The sequence below is a fragment of the Dipodomys spectabilis genome, unplaced genomic scaffold (assembly GCF_019054845.1).
Source record: "Dipodomys spectabilis isolate Male_0828 unplaced genomic scaffold, ASM1905484v1 ptg000312l, whole genome shotgun sequence".
Lineage (NCBI taxonomy): Eukaryota > Metazoa > Chordata > Mammalia > Rodentia > Heteromyidae > Dipodomys > Dipodomys spectabilis.
In genome coordinates, this window is record NW_024870989.1 from 3,968,985 (window position 1) to 3,975,291 (window position 6,307).

The following is a 6,307-nucleotide window of genomic DNA, read 5'->3' on the forward strand; positions in this document are numbered from 1 at the left end:
CCCCCCGCTGAAAAGTCTTTACGTTACAAGGGACAGTCACTTCCATAGGAAGTGTCTAAAGACTAGAAGTGCCCGTGGACAGTGCCAGCTGGCAAAGGCAGACTCAACCATCAGTTGATTTCATTCAGGCATAACATCCCAGTACTTGTAATATTCAGTTGTTGAAACTCAGGGGTTTGAGGACAACACAGGACTTACATCCAAGTTCACTGTAGAAAAAGCAACTGAAATGTGCTCTTTCCTAAGGTTGTAAACAAGTAGCCTTATTCAAACACCAAACAATAAAACCAGATTACATTAAGTCAGGAAGCAGGTGCAGGTAGTTCTCTTTTTTTATTTCTTTTCTTTTAAAATTTATGTGTTGTCATGCGTATTTGTGTACATGCACAACAGACCTGGGCCTGTACATGGTCCCTGAACTTTATTACTTAATGCTAGCGTGTTCTGTCACTTGAACCACTGCTCAACTCCTAGTAGTTAATTGAAGGTAAGGTTCTCGTGGGCTTCACTCTTACTAAGCTGACTTTGACCCACGATCCTCAGATCTCAGACTCCTTAGTTGCTAGGAATACAGGCTTGAGCTATTGGAATCCAGAGGTTCTTTAACTGCCAGGAATGGGATTGATAGATGACTAGTTCCAAGGTAATGATGAGATTATGCATGTCTGGGTAGAAGGTGAGAAAAGGGAGAAAGGATGTAAAAAGATTGGAGCTAGAACATGGCAGGGAGATGCCTCATGTGGTGAAGGCTTCGGTAGGGTCTAGTGGGATGAAATCACAGGCTTTGAGACTGTCAGTTTTGGCTGCCTCCATCTTGAAACCATGGACAGAATGGGTAAGCTTTCTAGGCTAGAAACCCTTTGGGTGATGACACAAACCATAGGAGATGTATGAAGATAAGAAGTCACCCAGGGGTGGCTCACACTTGTAATCCTAGCTACTTGGAAGGATGAGATCTGAGGATTGTGTTTCAAAGCCACCCTGGGCAGGAAAGTTCATTGCCTCTTATATTTAATTAACCAGCAAAAAATTGGAAGCAGAAGTGTGGCTAAAATGGGAGGCTGACAACCTTGAACAAAAACAGCTAAGGAAGAGCATGAGGCTTTCAGTTCAAACTCCAGTACTGGTACACAAAATAGAGCATAGATAGACAGACAGAGAGATTAGATAGATAGATAGATAGATAGATAGATAGATAGATAGATAGATAGATAGATAGATAGATAGATAGATAGATAGATAGATAGATAGATAGATAGTTGGATAGATGGATGGATGGATGGATGGATGGATGGATGGATGGATGGATGGATGGATGGATGGATGGATGGATAGATAGATAGATAGATAGATAGATAGATAGATAGATAGATAGATAGATAGATAGATAGATAGATAGATAGATAGATAGATAGATAGATAGGTAGGTAGGTAGGTAGGTAGGTAGGTAGGTAGGTAGATAGATAGATAGATAGATAGATAGATAGATAGATAGATAGATAGATAGATAGATAGATAGATAGATAGATAGATAGATAGATAGATAGATAGATAGATAGATAGATAGATAGATAGATAGATAGATAGATAGATAGATAGATAGATAGATAGATAATGGACTAATGGACTTCAGGTACTGTAAGGAATATCCTATCTCAAGTTGGGAGACATGGACTGGAGATTGGGGTGGTTAGTCTTCAGTGTGCAACCATAAAGCTTCCCTATCTGATAGAAACCTGGTGGGAAGACAAAGCCATGCCAGTGTGTCAGGGTGATGTCAGGACCAGCTCTAAAGCAAGAAGGCTATCAGAATCTGTGTTCTGCCTACGAAGAAGAGAACTCATTGTTCTAGAAAGTGAGGGAATTGATACCTAAATTACCCATCTTGAATAGAAATGGAAGTGGAGTTGTTTTTATGATAACTTAATATTCTGTCTAAGAGCTATTTCTGTACATACTACCTCCTAAATAAAAGCAGGTTTATTGACAAAAATACCAGTTATGTATGATTATACATTTCAATAAAACAATTGTAGTACTTAATACTTTAGGGAATATATGTTCTGAATATAATGTTCTGAAAATGTTGTTATTCCCTATTTTTACCTGATACATAGTGTACTATGTGCTACCACATGATGTTCAGATGCATGTATAACATGGCATATTTTTTAAATCAGAGTAATTCTAGTGTGAGTTAGTGCAAAGTAGTCAATCAGAACATGTAGTCTATAGAACTGGCAGATGGCATGATCAGCTGCCAAAAGTTAGCTGACATGGATATGGGGGAAGAGGGCTACAGAAGAATAAAGAGTATGCTCAAAATGTTGAGTACATAAGGATGGGGCAATAAATCTTTGAAGTCATAACATTACAAGAAACAGAAAGGATAGCCACCAATTGGAAAGCCATCTTCAAGGACTACAATTCTCCCTATTTAACCCAAGACCAATCTCTGTAATGAGGAAGATGGCCAAGATGGGTGACCTGGGCCGAATTGCCCTTTTCTCTGTGGTGTGTCTATAATATGTTCTCTTTGTCATTTTTCTCGTCTACTAAACCCTTCGATCATCTTTACATATGTTTTCTTCTTACCTAATTCTCCTTATGCTGGATGCAAGGACCCAGGTTGGATAGCTGTCTTATAATTTGTGGTAACATGTAATGGATTCCATTAAGTATGTTTTATTCTGATTTAGGCTCAATGAATGGACACAATTCTATCTGTCTGTCTGATCTGTTCAAATACATCATTTATAGTGAACACAATAAAAATTCTGTCTTCAAGCCTTAAATATTTGTCATTACCTATCTGTCACCCTTGTATGTGAAGGTACACCTGAACCTCTTCTTCCTAAGTGCACTTTATACAAACATTTGGGACTACATAATTTCTTGAGCATGGTTCTGGTTGGATGAAGACAGCTATTTGTGTTTAGAAAGTATTTCAATATGTTGCTTAGGTGAGTCCTGAACTTGAACTCTAACTCAAGCTCACTTGAACTTCTGGCATTAGGTTCCAGAATAGCTAGAACTATAGACATATGAGACAAGCAGAAACGGTCAGATAAGTTGATGCTAGGCGAAATGAACCCCAAGATAACTCTATTATTTTTAACACTTTGTTTTTGTTTTGGTTCCTGTGTCAAGAATACCTTTTCCTTTCAATATGCATGCAGTATTTTAAGAATTGGTTTCCAGTTAGTTGAATACATTCAGTAATAATTTTATCACCTAGGTTATTTTTCCAGACCTTGCCTAGGAATGATATATGGTGCTGAGGCATGCTTGCCCAGAATATATTCCTCTCTCTGTGACTTTCTTTGAGGAATATTCAGATGGGTCAAAGATGAGGCATATTTCATTACTTAATGTATTTTGTCAAGCTGTCCACAAAACACTTAATTAATTTGCTCTCCCAACAATAGATTCTAATTTCTTGCTTTCTCTGCAAATCTCACAGTATTAAAAAAAAACAAAAAAGAAAAAATTTCTGCCAGGTGCTGGTGGCCCACGACTGTAATACTTGTTACTCAGGAGGCTGAAATCTGAGAATTGTGGTTCAAATCCAGCCCAGGCAGGAAAGTCTGTGAGACTCTTATCTCCAATTAACCACCAGAAAACTGGAAGTGGAAATTTGGCTCAATGTGGTAGAGCTCTAGTCTTGAGCAAAAAAGCCCAGGGACAGTACCTGGACCCTAAGTTCAAACTCTATGATCAACAACAACAACAATTCTAATAGACACAGAGAACTCTTCTGATATTTGCTAAAAGCATATTTCTTTGTCCCCTTGCTTATACCTCAGAAAGTGAGACAACTGAGAATTAAGGAATTTAAAATTAAAAGAGAACTCAACCTCATAGGATTTCTATCTTGCCACATTAGCAACACTGCTCCACCAGAGCCTTGCGTTACAAGAGAGATAGTATATATACAAAGAAACTTGTGTGAAATAAGGAAGGCAGAAGGAGGCTGTCCTCTGCTGCCCTACCAGCATCCCAGGACTTGACTCCTGGTAAGCAGAGACACATCAGTGTGGAAGACAGATGACTTCGAGTATTTTTATTCTCTAGATAGAACTGGAGTATAGGGAAGTGGGCACTGAGCATGGAGCTAGTTAGCTGGCAGGCAGGAAAAGAGAATTTTCTTATTTGAAGGTCAGAAAAGACAAATGAAGTGTAGGTTCACAGCTGGAGTCATAGATCCAAGTGCCAGCATTGCTGCTTACCAAGGAACTCAGGCTCATATCTCTGAGCCTCAGTTTATTTATAGAGTGTTGAGTACAGTGTACTGTATCATCCTTGGCATTTGGGTGAACTGTAAAGGGAAACATGCAGGTAGGCAGAATCCAGGAGGCACATCAACTCAGTGAATGATTTTATTTCACAAATCAAGTGAGGCTTAAATTGAGGGCTTCCACATGTGTGCACCTCCTCTTCTAAGATCCCTAACAAGGGGCTAGGACATCTCTGTGTCTCTGTCGCACTTTCGATCCCCTCTGTTTTTCCTTTCAGTGTCTTTTCCAAGACAAGCTCTAGTGCATTAAGCAGCCTTTAATGTAGGCAAAAGAAACACTGAGAAGAAGTTCTGAAATCCCACAAACCAGCTATTCCCAATGCTTAGACAAGAATCTCTCACTGGCATTACTGATGATCTTGTCTAATGTAAAATCTCACCTATCCCCTAGGGTCATTAAGGCCAGCGATGGACACAGCTAACACCATCACTTTGTTGCCTGTATTTTCCATGTCACATATTAGTGAGATACCCCTTCAATTGTTCAGCTATCTTGGGGAGGGCAGAGATACCTATGCCAGCAACAAAGAAAGGTACTTTCTGCTTTATTAAGCTGGCACAGGGAAGAGCTTCTCTGTGGAACAAGTGGCCAAGGATGCCGCTTGCTTCTAATGCAACCCAACCTGCAGCCAGCATTCAGGGTTAGCTCTGTCCACCACATTTAACAGAACTGAAAAATGTGGCAGAATTTCTGTTATTTCTGAAAGACCAGGTTACGCTTTAATCACTGGTTGTAATAGCTAATCTGAGAGGGTGATCTATCCCACTGCCCAGGGGCCTTGAAAAATTAGCTCAACTTCAAGGGTTACCCACAATGATTTCCATGGTGTCAAGTGAGTACAAAATCAGCAGAGTGGGAAACAAATAAAAATAGATGCATTTGGGGATATTCCAGTTTCCCATCCAGGAAACACGAATTCAATCAATCTTGAAAATACATTCTTAAAATATGGCTGCAGAATTTTAGCTCAAAAACATGAAGGAGAGATGGGAATTCCATTGCTTATTTGTCAAGACTTTTGCTTGGGGCTGGCAAAAGGTGAGCTGTTTTGTAAGACATTGGTTAGGGTGAAGCCCTGTCTCTGAGCAGGGTAGGAGAAGGGCTTTAACGCCCATGATAGCAGAGGTTGGCAAAAAAATTTTCAGGGGACTGTAGTAAGGGCAGGGATGGTCTACATCCCAGTTCAGCTGCAGATATGTCTGAAATCTGGCCTGCGGTTTCCATTTTTAGTGTCTCAAAGCCATACTTGACATTCTTCCTCGATAAATTGCCATTGTCTCTGAAGCTCTCCTATTCATTCTAATTGCCTATTATTCCCACCAGAATATAAATAAGATAAATAAGCCATGTTTGCTGCTATTGCAATTTGTTGAAATTCTTATCTCTTTCTAAAAATTCCTGTATAGATTTGATGGCTAAATGGTTATCTAGAAATATCTGCCCAGTATCAACTTTGATAATTCAGGAATTTTTCTCTTCCTTTTCCCTTTTGTTTCCCCTGAAGATTGAACCAAAGTCTGTGTATGCTACGTAGGTGCTATAGTATTTGAGTTATGTCCACAACCCCTTTTGTTTAATTTGGGGGTTATATAGTTTTGCTAATCTACTAGGGCTGTACTTGAACAAGAAATCTTCCTACTTTGGCCTCCAAAGAAGACAGTATTATAGGTATATACCAGAACACATAGCAATTTTTTATTATTGTTTTTTATTGTGAAAATACCACACAGAGAGGTTACAATTACATGGGCAAGGAAATGAGTACATTTCTTATCAAGCATTGTTGCTCTTCCTTTGTTTCCCCTTCCCATACCTTCCCATTTTATCCTCACTTCCCCCCTCCCCACTAAAGTGGCAAAGTTTTTTTTTGCCCCATGACCGACAAAAATAAAAAATAATGAAACACATAGAAAATTTTTCTAGCTAAAATCTCCACAGGATCTATTTGTATGTGAAAGAATTTTCCACAATTATTTGAAACTCATTAAAAAAAAAAGAATGTACCAAAA